The 17,095-nt window shown below is 45.0% G+C and overlaps 1 protein-coding gene across 6 annotated transcripts in view; it reads right to left on the bottom strand.

Annotated features, from left to right (window-relative positions):
- TSC1 (TSC complex subunit 1) overlaps positions 1–13,990 on the bottom strand; it is a 48,004-nt gene extending 34,014 nt beyond the window's left edge. For all 6 annotated transcript variants that reach the window (XM_057721502.1, XM_057721504.1, XM_057721503.1 and 3 more), the window contains exons 1-2: positions 13,908–13,990; positions 5,250–5,312 (exon numbers count right to left, since the gene is read on the bottom strand). The gene's annotated coding sequence lies outside the window, so the exon portion shown is untranslated. The remainder of the gene's footprint in view (positions 1–5,249; positions 5,313–13,907) is intronic.
- Between the last annotated feature and the right edge of the window lie 3,105 nt (positions 13,991–17,095).

The raw sequence follows: 17,095 nt of genomic DNA, 5'->3' as shown, positions 1-17,095 counted from the left end.
TGGTTGGTAAATAAGCCCCATCTTAGAAACACCATACTAAGGAAAAACTCTGCTAAAGAGTTAAGCTCCTCCTACTAGGATGCCAAATTTAAAGTAGCAATGACCCCTGAAACTGGTGAGTATTAATTTACTATCAGTCTAATGCTTTTGTTTAATTACAACCTGGTGATATTCACTGATTTTGCTCTTGGTGAATCAGAAATTCATTAGCCAGAAAAATCAATTAAAATGTATAAATGCATTTTTTAGATGACTAATTAAAAAAATCAAATTGTACACTTTAAATATATGCAGTTTATTGTATGTCAATTATCTCTCAATATAATTCTTAAAAATATATATATAAATGCATTTTTGATAGCAAATCCTGATGTAGAAAGTATAATGTAAGAATATAATACAAATTTATATTTACATAAATATAAATCTTACAGGTAAATCATAAAGGAAGTCAATTTCAAAAGGCTCTGAAATCTGAGACCATAACTGGTAAGACTTTATTATAAGAGTTCAAAGCTGAAAATAGAAACAAATTTCACCTTGTAACTTGGATTAAATTAAACTTGTAAGTGAAGATAATACCAAGCTGTCAGGGTTTATTGTTCCTTGAGAGGATTACACGAGAGAATGTACATCAGGTAGTTAGCACAGTACCTGGCACAAATAAACACTCACTGGGCAGTACTCACATAGTATCAGAAAGAATACTCGTAAAAATCTTCAGGCCACCACTTTCAAGATGACTTTATTAGCACATTTATCTAGCTAGCCCCCACATTCATTTCCACTTCAGGTAAATCACAAATGATTCTCAGGCTTAAAAGCATTTTTCCCTTAAGTTTGGCTTTGTTCCAATAAAACTGCGACTTACCTAGTCTCTGGCTAGTGAGACTCTGCGTTTGTCTTCTGTGCCTTCAGAAGACAGCACTGTCAGAGCTGTTCCTCCAAATGCGGGCAGCCCAGAGCAGAGTGACGGGAGCTCAATTCTAAACAAAGATGGCGCCCATCCAGTCAACTTGGCGACACTCAGGGCTGACCGTCGTGGGCCACCTAGCTTGTTTTTCAGATTGCAAATGTAATTGAGGTATGAAAGTCTGATTTCTGGGGCCTACTCTTTCCAAATGCTTTACAGAAAGCAAAAATAAGGTTTTATTGTAAAATACGTTAGTACTTTTTTTGGCAACAAGCTTTTGTTGCTTTTCTCTTCAGTTCTAAAATTCTACCTTTTAGCCATAAAATTTTTTAATTCCCCAGAAAAAATATAAATCATGGGCTTTGTGTGGGATTCTTCAAGTGTTTCAAGTTCAAGGATTTTTGACATTCTGAAAAGCCCTCACGGGAGTTCCATCATAAGCTTTTGGAATTAGTTCCATGATTAGAATATCTCTCCTTTTTTAAACTTATTCAAATATTTCTTGAGGGGCTAAGTGCAGGATGCTAAGTAGGGAACACACTTAGCACATGCAATGAAGAACTTTATGTAGTATGAGCAGGAAATGGACACGGTTTAGTGAGTACACAAAGGAGGGAAGGGACCAGTTCCACCTGGACATGGTGGGAGTAGGTGAGTTGCACACCTGTTAAACACACTTTACAGCCTAGAGAAGATAAGGGAAAAGTCACTAAGAGGTTAGCATCACAGGCACGTGAAGCATCCACCTCAGTCATGAAAGTCTCTCTTCCATTTTGGAGGTAACCAAGTATAGCAAATAGGAGACAGGAGAGGCCAAAAGTCAATATTTGAGTTAATACATTTCTGTGTCCTACACGCCAAAGCAACATTCCATTTAGTTTCACATTATCTTTGGTGGCCACGTGCCACAGTACAGTGCTACTGACAACACTATTTATACCAGGGAGCCATGACTTTCAATGCCCACTCCCCACCCCAAAACCTGTCACTCTGCCAGTCTCCTGGACCTCAGTAAAAGGCACAACCATCCGTCTCAAGTAAACGTCTTGGGGACTTCCCCGGTGCTCCAGTGGTTAAGACACCACGCTTCCAATGAAGGAGTGCGGGTTCGAGCCCTGGTCAGGGAACAAAGATCCCACACACTGCAAGGCGTGGCAAAAGAAAAAAAAAGAAAGAAAGAAAACGTCTAGGTGACTCTGCCACCACTCTTACCCTCACATCCAACCCACTGGCAAACCCACTGACATCTCTTTTGTTATCACCCCAGTCCAAGCCCCCAACATCTCCTCCTGAAGACAAGGGAGCAGCAGTCTCCCTCACTACTCTCCCCTACAATGTTTTCATTTGCCACCAAACAACCACAAAAGCCTCTGAAATAGGGAAACCTGAGTCTTTCACTCCCCTGTTTTACATCATCCAGTGGCTTCCCACAGAGCTGATAAGAGCCAACTCCCAAGTGGCCTGCCAGGCTCCACTGGACTGGGCCAGGTGCAGAGCCCCCACCCCGTCTGCCTTCGTTTCCCAGCACTCTGCCCCCTCATCTCTCTGCCCCCTCATCAGGCTCCTGAAACTCAGGAAAACAGCTTCTTGCCCAGGCCGCTGCACTTGCTGCTACCTCTGTCCTCGGAACGTTCTTCTTCCAGATCCTTGCTGGCTGTTTGTTTCAAGTCTCTGCTCAAAATGTCCCCATCTCTGAGAGGCCTCCCCGACCACCCAACCTAAGTAACAGGGGGGTTCTTAGTCACCACCTTTGAGCAAACCAAATTGAAACTTTACACTGGTAACCAGATTTGATCAAACAGCATGGAAAATAGAGATTTACCAAAGTTCAAGTTTAGTCTCTATATCTGGCCAAAATCTGGCTGTGGCCCTGGTCTTTAGGACTGAAAGTTGAACAATCACCCACTTCAGCAGCATTTCTGGCATCTTTGTGTATATGGCACCAACAACTATATGTTAATGTTACCATCATACCTAATCCACATGCTGTCAGTAATGTGGACAAGGCATGCACTTAGAATTACCATTAATATCTGAATAAAGGTAAAATATTCTAGATGTAACATCTAAGTTTTGTGTTTTATAAGCTGAAAATCTATCAATACAAAACTTATTTATACACTTATCATAATAATAAAAGCTTCAGTTGATGTTATTTTTATGTTCAAAAATGATTAAGAACTTTCAGTTAAATATATTGACTAATATCATGAGTATTAAGAAGGTAGATTTGCTATATAGCTTTACAAATAACAGTAGTTATTCTTTGCGCCAAATGTTTATAAAATTTTAATAACATGGCTAAATAACAGAAATTAAACTATATTTTAATTCTTTTACAGAATTATTTTATAACTTTTATTACAAACAAAATAATCTTTAAGAACTTCATTTAATTTGTAGTCTTTCAAGAAAAAGTCATGTTTGGGAATACCTCACATCTTGTGAGAGTGAACTAAAAATAAAATGCTAACCTGTCACCTCAATTTTATGACATGAAAAAAAACCCCAAATCACCGTCAACAACATCCATGATAAATCATTTTCAAGCCAAACATAAAGAGTATAAAGAAAAGAAAACAATGTTAAGAAAAAATGAAATAAACACATTTTATACTCTAATCAAACTACACAACAGGTTTTACAAAACTATTTTAGGAAGACAATTTCTTATAGATTTGTGTATATGGAGGCTAAAAATTTAAACAGAAAGCTTTTCAAAATGATTGATATAGGCTGTTAATGATTTTTAGTAGCTGAAGATGAAGACTCCCTGAGCCTTGCCCGAGCTATGAATCCCAGTACAGGTTCCTTCTAGAAAACAATCTACCAGAAACTCTCCTGAATCACGTTCTGCTTTCCCCAAAAAGGTTAGTGATGGGACTAAACGTGGCAGCTGAAGGTGAATGTCTTCTTGGCATCACACACGTGTCAACACAGGAGCAATCCAGCAGCTGACAGAGCTGACCAAGTATTTATTTTTCCTACATTAAAACTTCAAACTTTAACAATCTGGCTACTAAAAAGGAATATAATTGCAATACTGAAAAATGTTTAATAAAATCTGAGATTTGTGATGTGTGATATTCAGCTTGGCCCTCAATATGAACATGACCGTCTGACACTGGGTTCAGATTCATATGTGGTAGACTTCCAACAAAGGACAGGGTGAAGTACACGTGAAACACTGGAAAACGAAAAGTCAAACTTAGAAAGCTTCCCCCATGCGTGAGGGAACAATACTTCCACCTTCTTGTTAGACAGTCTATGATCTATATTAAGTGCCTGTTTGTGAACAGACACCAATCTTTAAGGCTATTTCACAGTTCCTAGGAGTTAAGGTGAGGCAGACAGTGACAGAATATAGCAAATGGCAACCAGTGAGGCATTAAACAAATCCCACCAGCCATCCGTGTATAAAGACAGCAGACCAAACACTTCCCTATCTTCCCTATACCCTTCCTGTAGACATGGAAAACTGTTGCACTGTGCACTCCTGCCAGTAAACTCAAAATTAGAGGTCAGGGATCAGTCAGGTCGCTTAGACTACACTTATATCCACAGAAATGCCAGAGCCTCAATATTTAGGAAGGATATATTCTAGGACTGTGAGAATCCTCCAGTTCCTAGAAATCACAATAGCATACAACTCATCCCCCAAAAAGAATTAAGACAATTAATAAATAAAGCCATGTTAAGATGTAAATGCTAATTCATTAGTTCAGGGGTCCTCAGCCCAGGACGCACATTAGAATCACCTGAAGAGTCTACAAAACGCTGAAGCCCAGGCCTCACTCCAGAGCAGGTTAAGGAGCGGGGTCCAGACAGGACATCTGATTTGTTTTCATAGACCCATGTGGATTTTTCAGGCACAGCCAGGGTTGACAACCTCTGCACTAGTTAAATGACTTGCTCAAATACACAGGCTTCAATTTTATTTAGTGGTTAAAACCCAATTTTGCTGCTAGACAGAACTGATTTGAGTCGCAGGTACACCAAGCACTAGCTATAGAACCTTAGGAAAATTATGTAACATTTCAGAGCCCAATTCCTCCTCTGTAAAATGGAGACACACCAAAAGTGTGGCTGTGAAGAAGAAAATAAATAACCATAGAATGCACTTAACATCATGCCTGGCACTGTATAAGCAGTTAATAAATTACCAGTAATTTGACTAATTACTTCACGGCACAGAAGGTCCAGTTCCTAGCAAGCAGCTAAAACCATCAACGTTAAATCCCGAATAAAAAGAAACATCTTTGTGCCAGAACAACCACAGACAAGATAAATGATTCTCTCCTACCTTCCCTGACCATAAGATGAGTTTATATCTTACCTGTTCTGGGGACAATTGGTACTTCGGTTTCCAGTGCTGTCAACCTGGTGTCTTTCATGGTCACTGAAGAGAAAAAACACATATCTGTCAATAACAATCTCACAGTGAAGTGAGATCCCAGATGCAATCAGAGGAAGTTCAGGGTTCACCGACTTCCACCTCCTTCCTACTCCCCATCCCTGACAGGTGGCCATCTGGTTTCCACTGGAATGAACACTGATAATCATTGGCTGCACGTGCCTCTCCCCGTCTACATTTCTGAACAGCTGGTTGCTGGAAAATTCTTTATATTGTGCTGAACTTGTAAACTCTGCCTTTTGTTAACTGTCTTTATTAGAGTTATAAACGAATTGGGCAGGAAATGCATGGGCAGGACAGGCTCCAGAATGAGAGCTCCCAGTTGAAATCCAAGCTCCGCCACTGAGTAGCTGTGTAATTTTGGGTGATTTATCTTACATCTCTAACATGCAACCTTAAATTATGTCTCCTCTACAGTGAGAAGAATGGTGACATCTACCTCCTAAGGCTGTGTGGGGCCTGCGGGAGACGAATGCCCCGTAGCCCTTGGCACAGTGTGTGGCACAGAGAAACTACCTGGAAAGCCGAGAGAACAGAGCCAGGCACGAAGCACTTGGTGGGCCTGCATCGCCTCAATCCCACCACACCTCCTCCCTCCCCGAGACCCTAGCCCACCAGTCACACAATCTCTCAGCCAAGCCACACGAGTCCCCACTTCAGGACCAGGTGCATGCTGTCCCTGTGCCCAAGAGACTCTACCTCTGCCCCTCCCAAGCTCAGCATTCACCCTGAACATCTCAGCTTAAACATGCGTTTCATCAGAGAAGCCTTCACTCCCCCCACTCATGCCCAGACCAGGTCAGGCCCTGTCACATACTCTCAGCAGCCTGTATTTCTTGGTGTCACTGACCACAACCCGATGAAATAAGTGTAGGTAGTTACTGAACGTGTCCCCCTCACCAGAACAGAAGTTCCAGCCAGGGAAAGATGGGGACTTCTTCAGTACTGTATCTCTTGCAGCTGCCACAGTGTCTGCAACTTGTTGATTGAATGACTAGGAGTTAAAATATTCCTTAAATAAATGTACGAAGTTGAATTCTGCCCTCGAAACAGCATAACCTCAACCTAATCCTGCTACATGACAAGCATAAAATATTTGAGAACGGCTATCATTTCTTTCTATTTTCTTCCCCTTTTTACCCTGCTTTCTGTCTAAATCATCTCATATTAAATATCCATGTTAAATATGAGTATATATAAATACATTCCAGTTTGCTTTCAAAATGTGGGCCCTTCAAACTATATCTGGTACAGCCTGATCACTAGCTTGCAAGCTCCCCGGGAAAGGGACCACCTGCCTGGCCCACCAGTGCACACCCAGGGCCTACTGCTGCACCCGGCACACAAGGGACACATATACACTGCCAGGTCAACAAAGGTTTCACCAGCTTCTCCGGCAGCCATTCCAGGGTGGAATACAGATGAGCTGAGCCTCATGCACTACATACGCCTAATCACACTGCACAAGGAAGAGCTCGGAAACAAGCCCTTCAGTGTACAATCTTGGTCAAAGTTGAAGTAGCGTGCTGAGCAGCTCTCTAACAATTAAAACCTCTTGTTCCAGATGACCCGCAATTATATTTCCTTGTGAAACACACTCTAGACATTAACACCATTAACTGTGGTCCTCACTGGCATATTGCAAGTGTGTGTGCAGAGCTGGGAGGCAGGCTGGCCTCCTGAAAAGGCCAATGAAACTATTCCGACAGGGAGTGCTTGCCCAGCCACAATCACTCAACCAAAAGAGCTCGAATTAAAACACTGGAGCCTCTAATGTTCAGAATCTTAAAATCAGCTGTTAGTCCAGTGAGTCACGTAGACTTCCTCTTGCAATTAATCCCAGTTGGATCTTTTACCTGGAGAGGAATATCTAAGGCAAGGGTAAAATTAGGATATATACAAGATGAGACCCCATAGCCTGCCCAGCCAGCATCACTGTCCTAGATAAAGGAACTGGCACAGGAAATCAGAATGGTTTTTGTCCCATGCTCAACATTAAGACTTCTTACCTTCTTTATCGCTATGCTAAAAATCAGTAATGGTAATAAATGTTGGCAAGTCAAGTGCTACCTGCCATTACTTATATTTTTAAGTGTTTACTTACTCATTTATATTTAAATCCTGCCCTCTGGAGGTACTACTAGTAAAACCATGTGACCTGTGAACTTCCTGATCAGAAGTGAGGAAGGGAGAAGACCCTCCTCAAAAATGTGTATCCCTGAGGGCTTTGGACAGAAACACATATCAGAGCATAACAGGGCCAGCCCATGTTCCTACCTTCCAAAGTCAAATTAAAAAAGAAACATGCTCTCAGATCTAGACTCTTCCTCTTTGATATCTGACCCAAAAGTTGTATTCTCACCTGGAAGCAACAGTGTAATTGCACTTCTACCAGAAGTCTTTTTGAATAAAAATAAAGGGTAAGTTTGAGGAAGAAGATGAGAACTATGTGCATTAGTGTTTTGAGATGAAGCAGAAGAAGCACAGGTCAACTTGTCTTCACGTTTCACCCTCATTTCATCCTGTAGGTGTTTACAGACAGATGGCCTACGTACATGGGGTTACACACAAATTCCAGCTGAAGAGCCATGTAGAGATGTCATTAACAGGACTTGCACACATTTTTTCACATACCTCTGCCCTAGGCAGGATGCATTACGAGCCATGAGAGACCTAAGAGCTGTATACACCTTTATGAAATACTAGTGGCAGGTACCTAAATGCCTTTAGAAAGTATTTTATCTGAAAATATCAGCTGAACATTCAGACTTTTGAAAAAACAGTGTTGTGCATGGCCTTCTAACCCCTAGGATTACTCAGAACCACAAATCACATAAAATATGTAACTGCACATCACATCGCCTAAGATACTTTTGTACAACTTGTCTGATGTAAAATCACAACTACAGGTATAAACGAAGGCAGTTTTCTGTACTGAGGTTTTTATCTAAACAAGTTCAAAGACAATTCAGATACAGGTTCAGGCAGAACTGGACTATTTCATTATCAAGTACAGTATAGGCAGAACAGAAACATTACACAGATACTACAGATAATAATATGTCAATAATACACTATTACACAGTTACCTTTGGCTCTGGGCCAGTAACGCCCAGGTGATTTCTTACAGTAATATTCCATCAAGTGAATAAAGTTGCTTTCAGCACAAATGCATCCAAAAAAGGTACGATACGAGCTCTAATTCACTCTTCCTACCAATGCACAGAAGGAAAGGCAGGGGTAGGAAATACCACTCAGGGTGTGAAAGTAAAACAGCTGATAGTAAAACTTGCCAAAATGTGTAGTCATGTGTGATTTAAATGGTCTCAGCAGTTGTGGTCCTTCTCAAGGTCGTATCAACAGGGGCAGGAGAGCTCTAGATTCTCCATTCAGAACTCTTGCCATGAGGGACCCTGAAGGACAATTTGCTGAAGCGTATACTCTGTTTCAGAGGTGAATCCTCTGGTAACTTGCCTGCAGGGACAGAGCTTGATTTTGCTAAGGTGTATCTCTTCTATAAATAATGTTTCTTATGTTTTAACTTCCTACTGGCATGAACAAAATTATTTCCTGAGAAAATAAACCAAATATCATGTATGTTTCAAAAACAGAGCTTCCCTTAAAAGAAATCTGAGGACACTGTATGATTTCTTTAGGTTTCAGGTTCATAGGACTAAAACAAACATCCTAGGGAGTAAAGGCACAGGGTCTGATAGTCTAGGACTGACGCGCAGGGTTCTCAGATGTGGTCCTCACAGGGGCAACATCAGCATTGCCTGGCGATTTGTTAGAAACGCAAATTCTTGGGCCTTGAGCCTTGGTGGGAGACCTCGGAATCTGGGAGTGGGGTCTTCCTGGCAATGCTGATGCCCACTAAAGGCTGAGGACCACTAGTCTAGAAAGAATAATGAAGGCAAGAAATATTAAAAAAATATATTTTATATATACTTCTGAGGTTCTAAAGGAAAAAAAAAAATAGTGCGTAAACCTTGGGAAAAAAAGCCCAATGGAATTCTGCCAGGTGCTAAAGGTACACACACGCTGAATCCCCAGTTTCAGAAGCACTTAGCGAGTTACACACCTGAGTTCTCTACTTATAATTTTTTTTAAAGTGGCACCTAAGGCTGATTTCCCAGTAAAGTGTAAAGAACCTTTCAATATAAAAGTTTAACAAAATTATTTATAATACAAACAGTACATAGTCCATCTTTAAAAGACATGGGCTTTTCCTAGCTGGGGTTTTGTCTTTTTTTTTTTAGTTTTTTGTTCTTTGGGTTTGGGGGGTTTTGTTTTTTTTTTAAAGCCCAAGTCCATTTTTAAGAGCAGTAATCTATCTAGAATGATCAGCTAGGCTTCACAATGGGTCTGTAAAGTTCCTGAAGCCATATGCAAAATTTCATATCTGTATGGATTTTCTTGTTGGTGCTAATGGGACAGAAAAGGATACTTGGTCCACAGCTTCGCACAAAATCTCAGAAGGTGACGGAGGCCCCCCCGCAGAACTTAAGAACCACTGGTCTTGGAGTTAGTTTGTGAGATCAGCAGTTCAGACAATTGATCACAGTGAAAGATTAAATGAGTGGGTTCTGCAGTCAACCAACAGGGCTCAAATCCCAGCTCAGCCACTGAATAAGTGACCTGAAGCCTCAGCATACTCATCTCCCTTAAGGCTGTGGGAAGAGCTAGCAGGATCACGCATGTAAAAAACTCAGCACACTGTTTGACACTGTGCCAATAAATATAAACTTTATTATAACAATATTACTACTAAACAAAACAGGTACATAAGGCTTGGAAGTTTATATTTAATAACATATTTGAAACATTGATAAATTCATTGTATAGCTTAAAATGGATACACTTCATGTTTGCTGCTGTGCTCTGTGAACTACTCAGAGCAGCACAGGTCTGAAGGGCTGCACACATTAAGGTCACCACATCTGCTCTTTCTTACCACGGCCCACTGCGTCCTCCACCACCAACCGAGGCGTAAAGCTGTCCCTCATTACTACATACTTCATGGCTTCTGCTGCCATTGTCTTTACCTTAGAAAGTGACCTGCGAATTCTAGGCCAGTAACTACCATGTCTTGCTTTGTATCAAAGCTAGGTTTTTAAGGCACTTTGCTCATTAGATGACAATCTGAATTCATTCAACCTTAAAACCTGTTCTGTTATCTTTTGCTACTTCCCTGTATAGAACAAAAGTCTATACTGCAAGAGAAGGGACAAGAAGAAATTACCAAGGTGCTGGGATTATATATGTTTTATACATACATACTTTTAAAAAAATTCTCCCCCTCCCCAAAATAGACACCAGACATTAAATTACTAATATCTAGGAACTACAGGCTTAAAAAGTAAATCAGAAAAAGAATAATCTAAAATTGCTGATGGTAATTTTAGATCAATTTAAATGGTCTAAAATCTTTTTCAGACCAATGGAAAGAATTAGTATTTCATGCAAACTAAATTATATTAAACACTGAGGGGGAAAAATTCAGTGTTTGAGTATATGTTCATTATAAATATATATGTATTTTTAAAGCAAAAAGCTAGAGGTTTAAGTGCTATTGGGTAAACTTTTTTTCATGCTTGCAGCTACTTAAAAGACAAACAAAACTAATACAAATAAAACTAATTTCTCAAAGAGAGATTTATAACATGATGGACTTATAAGGAATACCTTCTTAGAAATGTGCTATAAGGGAAAGGATAAAAACTCAACAGGTCGAGCTAAAAGTCACCCATTTGCTTAGGATTATAAAGCCATTAACACTTTGATTCAGTCAACGTAGAATGTTTAACTGATGCCCCAGAAGGACCTGAAATCTCAGAAATTTAAACTCTGAAATACTCATTTACAATCCAACTCTCATTTCACAAATGAAGAAATTGAAGCTCAGAGAATATAAGTAGCTTGTTAGAAGTCAAAAGCTATTTGACTTCTAGAAAAGCTTGAAATGGTTGAGCTATTGCTGTATTTGCCTCATCTGCAGCCAAGAATATCCAGTTAATTCCAGGAAAAGTTAATTTTAGTTCACCGTGGCCCTAGAACCAGGAAAAGAACATACCTGTACCTTAATGAACTTTGAAAGAAGACAGATCTATAAGACCAAGTCAGCTGTAATTCAGAGCCCCAAACTTACCCACCACTATATACATCAGAGGTTAGAAGCTATTTTAAGAAATGCCTCTGCAATATGTTATAAATTAAAAGAAAAACAGCCAAATTGATAACTTTAGCCACTGGTCCTCAACCTCTCTGGTGCACGTCAGAATCATCTGTGACGTCTTTCAAAATATATACCCAGGGTGTCCTTAAACATCGAGTACGCAAGTTTACCTACTATGGGGCCAGACACCTGTGCATGAAGGTTCTGATGGACACTACTGTTAGCTCTCATTTCTGGCAATCTCATCACTCTATAAACACCACGGAGACAGGCATATATTTGCCTTGTCCTAGTAAGACAGTTTCTCCTCACAAATGAAAACAGGTATGCACAGAAGGCATCATATTACACCCCATGGCAGCAGCATGGGATATCTTTGCTCTCAAGAACCCAGTGAGGAAGAGTACAACTGAGTCACAGGATTTGAGACCCTCCAATTTAATGAAAACAAGTTAAGAATGAGTGTAGCTGCCTAGGAATCTGTCTAACTAGAAATTTAGGAAAATACCAAAGTCTTTATGGCACCAGGAAATGCACAAAGCAAAGAAAATTTACATCATTCGCCCTTTCACACAAGTGATGTAAGAGTGTTTTGGATAAGATATTAACTTTAGTAAGAGGATATTTTCCATTTATGTCTTCTATAAATACCCCTTAAGTTTACGCCAGGTGGTTAGAGGAAGATTCCGCAACTCCCCAGGGCAACAGCAAAGAATGTCTCAGCGTTTCGGAGGAGCCTCATTTGCCTGATGCATGACTGTTAAAGGTGCATTTCCCCACACGACCCTAAATCAGTTTCCACATTTGCATATTCCAGGTTTACTCAGGAATGTTCAACTTAAGAATCACAGGTGGTTGCTCAGTAAATCAAGGGCTCCCACAAGGTTCGGTTTTATAATGCTTCCTGAAATTTACAGCTCCACTTTGCCAGCATGTGTGAATTCAGACGACTCCGAGTTGATCCCCAAATTATAAATCCAAGTATCTCAGAAGAGTATTATTCTATTTTAGTACTTTTACAGCTTAGGCTATGTGAAGTGAAGTGCTATTTCTATGCTTTCTATAAAAAATCCAGCAAGGATTTTAAGCACGACTTCTTTCTGCGGTAAACGCATCAGTTTTATGAAAACATCAAATACTTTCCAGCCTAATTTAGACCAACATGTTTACAGGCACAATACTGCCATCCCCAACAGAAGCTAAGGTATAGAAGCAAAGGTGCCCCTCTTCAAAATTAAACACACACACGCAGCGGCACTTATGCACAAACCTTGCCCAACTGATTCATTCTAACCACCTAATCAGAATGACAGGCTAGCTTTGATCAAATCAGAGATAAATGAGAGAGTCATGGGAGTACAAATAAAGACAGGCGCAGAGTCTTGGAATCAGTCAGACTCCAGTTCCAGTCCCGGCTCACACAATCCTAGAGGTGTGACCTTGGGCAAGGTACCCTATTCTCTCTGCGCCTCAGTTTCTTCATCTGAGAAATGGAGGTATGAAGAGTGGCTGCCTCTCCCCTTTGTCGCGAGGACTAAAGCGCTTCCACAGCGAGCGCTCCATAAACAAGCTGTGGTTGTCAAGGAGGACCGCGCCCCCTCCAAGGGCCCCGCACCCCCACACCCCACCTCCAAATCCAAAACACGCGAAGCAAAACTCCTTAAGAGGAAACACAAAGAAACGGCTTTCGTTCGCAAAGGTCTCTCTGACTGCGGGCTCTCCACCCTCCGGTTCCTCAAATGAATGAATGAACGAGCGTCTAAGGAGTGGCTCTGCCAAGAGCTGTCTCTCAAGAACCACCTCCGCTGCCTTCAAGGTAACTGCTTCCACCGCCAATCCGACACCCACAGGCACGCCCGGAGCCAGGCCCTGGGTCGTGCGCATCTCAGCGGCGACCCCGCGTCCAGGCGGGTCCCCGAGGCCCACAGGCAACCTCCATTCATCCCCCGCCCCGCCCCCAGCCCCGGGGCCCGCCGCCCGCCCCCGGCCCGGCGCTGCCCTGCGGCCGGGGGTCTCCGCCCCGCGCCCCGCGCGGACCTGTCACGGCCCCCCCCCCCCAAGCGAGGGGAGCGAGGGGCTGGCGGAGGCGCCCACCTCACCCCTGTCGTCGGCCCCGCGGCCCGGGGGTGCCGCCGTCCCCGCCGCCGCCGCCGCCGAGGAGGGGCCAAGCGCCGGCCGGGGCCGCCGCTCCTCCCCGGACACCCGCCGGCCCGGCCGGGCCCCGCCGGAGGCAGCGCGGAACAAGAGGGAGGGGAGAGCTCTCCGAACCCCCCTTCCCGGGGTGCCTTCCCCGGCAGGGGAGCCCCTTGCCCCAGCCCCACAGGGCCTCCCAGGCTGGGGTCGTCGTGCCAGGGCCGCCCCGAGAAGCCCCCGCGGAAAGGAGGGGGCGACACCCCCATACTCACCCAGCGTCTCCTCCCCCTCAGCTGTTTACCTCACAGTCCCTCCAGCCTACAGGGCGCCGCCATCTTGGACGTACAGCGCCGCGCCTCCCCGCCGTCGTGAGAGGTCCAAGGCCGGGGAAGCCTCCGCCACGAAAAAGAGTCCCAGCGGGGTCTCACCTCCCCCTCGAACACGACGGCAGACGACCGCGCTCGGCAGCCCCCTTGGGAGGAAGGGGCGGTTCTGCTCATTACCGATGATGCCAACCGGTCGAGAAGGAACCACAGAGAGTTTGTAAGGGGGTGGTTGGGGGGGGCGGGGACGGGCGGAAGGATTCCGAAAGGGAGCCGCTGAGGGATCTTGTGACTCCGAAGGAGGCAAAAAGAAGGGCCGGCGCGGCGGGAGGAGCCACGCGAGCGAGCGAGGGGCGGGGCCGAGGTCACCTGGCCGGGCCGGGCGGCAGGGGCCGTGCGAGAGGCATAAACAAGCGGGCCTGGCTGGGTGTGGTCGGGGTGCCGTCCGCGTTCCCGCGGCGGCTTCTGAGCTCGCAGAGCCGGGTCCCCCCACCCTCCCCGGGGTCTCCACGTGCCCGGCCGCAGGGCTGCGATCGTGTTTCCCGAAGAGCCAGTGGGGCCCCTGTGGGCGAAGGGTCTGTTCTGGAGCCTGAGAGAAGTGGCAGCTCAGCTAGGGAAGGAGGAAGGCTGCACCGGGGCAGCCTTCTTTCCTCCGCAGAAGCCCACCTCTGGGCCTGCCGGGACCCGCGGTGGCTTCTGCCCTCAGATGGCTAGCGTTTCAGACCTGGTCACGACATCGGGGGAAAACCACCTAAATCAGAGCAGGCAACTTTAAAAGCAGACCCCCCTCAGTTCAGTTCCCGCTCCGCTGCTTCCTAGCTGTGTAAACCTGGGCACGTCTTGAGCCTCAGTCTCTTCCTCTGCGAAATGGGCATAATCACATGCGCGAAGTGAGGATTCAGGGAGAAAAAGTACGGAGAGCGTTTAGCGCGGTGAGCCACGCAGAGTAAATGCTCGGAAGAGAATGGTCCTCACCAGAGGCAGGGGATAGTAGGCGCTGTGACTGAGCCCAGCGGCGTGAGAGAGGCCGCAGTCCAGCTGTCTGAAAGGCTTTCTGAAAGAGTGCGCATCCAGCTGGGTTTTAAAGGAAAGGTAGGTTTTATGAAATAGAAATGGGAGAGGCTGCTGGGAAGAAAAGAACTAAAAGAAGCAAGCGCCTGGAGGCAATCAATGCTGGGTGAGTTATGGAAATAACAAGTTTTGTCATCGGAACCAGTTGGGTGACAAGGCGAGGCGGCGTATGGCTTAAGGGGCCTGCTGTGTGCGTGGCCTGCACGGTGGGTGCTGTCAGAATTCCAAGAGGCCTAGCGTGGTCCGGGATGGGGCTCCTGTTAGCTGGTAAGGTGCCTTTGTGAGAATTAGAAAAAAGCACTCCTTCTGGGCCCATAGCCCAGGTGAGCAGAGCGCAGGCTGTATTTTGGCCCCTACCCATCCACCCCACTCCCCACCCCCACGCCTCCCCAGGGGCCCTTGAGCAGTGCACCTCCTTTATAACCATTCTGGCTTATGGGGGAGGTGAGCATTGACCTGGAAATTCCATCAGCCTAACATGTCATGGAGGCAACTGGGGGAAGCCAAGAGGTCCTGATTCAAACAGACCAGAGTCTGAAGGCAGGTTTCTGCCATCATGCTAGCTGGGTGAACCTTAGTTTCCTCATCTGCAACATAGGGGTAATAATAATGCCTACCTAATGGGAATTTGGGGTGGATTCAATGAGACCTTAAGATGTAACCAGCATAGAACCTATTTCAATAAATGTTAATTTTGTTACTTTGCTAACTGCACTCACAGCCAGCATCCAGTCACCGCCTGGAGTCAGTCCACCCAGTGCTAACTTCTGTGTAGTCACCCGACACAGTTGGCTTGGGGCCCAAAGATGGAAAGGTTGGGGGAGAAGGGGCGGGGGTCCGGGTTCCCCCATTCTGCAAACCATTTCATGGGAACGGATTCCTGCCTTTGCATTAGCACCATGGCAGGGACTCAAGCACATTCGGAGAACACCAGTGATTGGGAGAGTTATGTTAAGGGAGGGAGCTGGGAGACAGGCACTGCTGCAGAGCTCCAGCCCAGGAACCCCCTTTCCCGACCCCCAGACCCCCAGTCTTCCTAGGCTCCGTGACCTCATCCTGCTGGAATGCTCTCCTCCGTGGAAGGGAGCGATGATACAGGAGGCTCATCAGGTCCTGGACCTCAAGGGGGCCATAACCATGCTGTTACTGTTTATACAGTGTCTGGAAGAAGAACGGTGATTGTTCTCTCAACATGGACCACCAGGAGCTGTGAGAAGAGGCTGGGAAGAAAGGCAGAGGCAGCCCTGCCACTGTCTCCAGCCACTGCCCAGGGGCTGCCTCAATATTTTCTGCTTTCCTGGGGTTGATTTTTGTTATTGGCTGAATAGACATTTATCAGACCACTACCTTCCACGTACCACCCTGGAGCCTCCCCATAGCAGGGGCTTCCCGACCGGGCTTCCTCCAGTCATCGTGTCCAGCCTGTCTGAGTGTGACAGAAGACAGAAGGGGTGAGCCCTCAGAGGAGGTAGCACCCACTTGGTGTGTGTGAGGCACATGTGTGGCATTCATCTCTGCAGCTTCTCCCCCTCCCCTTCCTAGGGATGACCACAGCATCGTCCTCAGGCGCCTGGACCAGGTCTAGCCAATCCAAGATCCTGAGCGTCCAGCCGAAGGGATTGGCACAGTTGGGCATGTGGCCCAGATTGTGCCAATCAGGGTGCTTCCTGGAGTCTTTATACATGGATGCTGAAAGAGATGTCTTTCCTCTGGGGTGAGAAAGCTGTGACCCTCTCTCTTTCCCTCCCCTACATCAAGCTCTCTGAGGAGTCCAGCCAAAAGATGGAAGAGAAACAGAGATGAAGAGAGACAGAGATGGAAAGAGAAACGTAGGTTGCTATCTCCTCAATTTCTGGCGTCCCTGATGCCAGCTTCACCCTGGTCCTCAGAGTTCCATGAAGCAGAAACTATTTTTCTGATGCTAGTTTCAGTTGGATTTCTGTCCCTCACAGAAGTCCTTCCAGATGCGATGAGATTTGAAGGCCTTTGGAAGAACAACACTAGTCATAACTATGTCCTTTCAGTGTCATAAGTTCATCCATTGAGGTGGTCCTTTTGTTTCAGTT

The sequence above is a fragment of the Hippopotamus amphibius genome, chromosome 2 (assembly GCF_030028045.1).
Source record: "Hippopotamus amphibius kiboko isolate mHipAmp2 chromosome 2, mHipAmp2.hap2, whole genome shotgun sequence".
NCBI lineage: Eukaryota > Metazoa > Chordata > Mammalia > Artiodactyla > Hippopotamidae > Hippopotamus > Hippopotamus amphibius.
The sequence above is the reverse complement of the archived record's forward strand: the minus strand, read 5'-3'. Positions and strand labels throughout refer to the sequence as shown.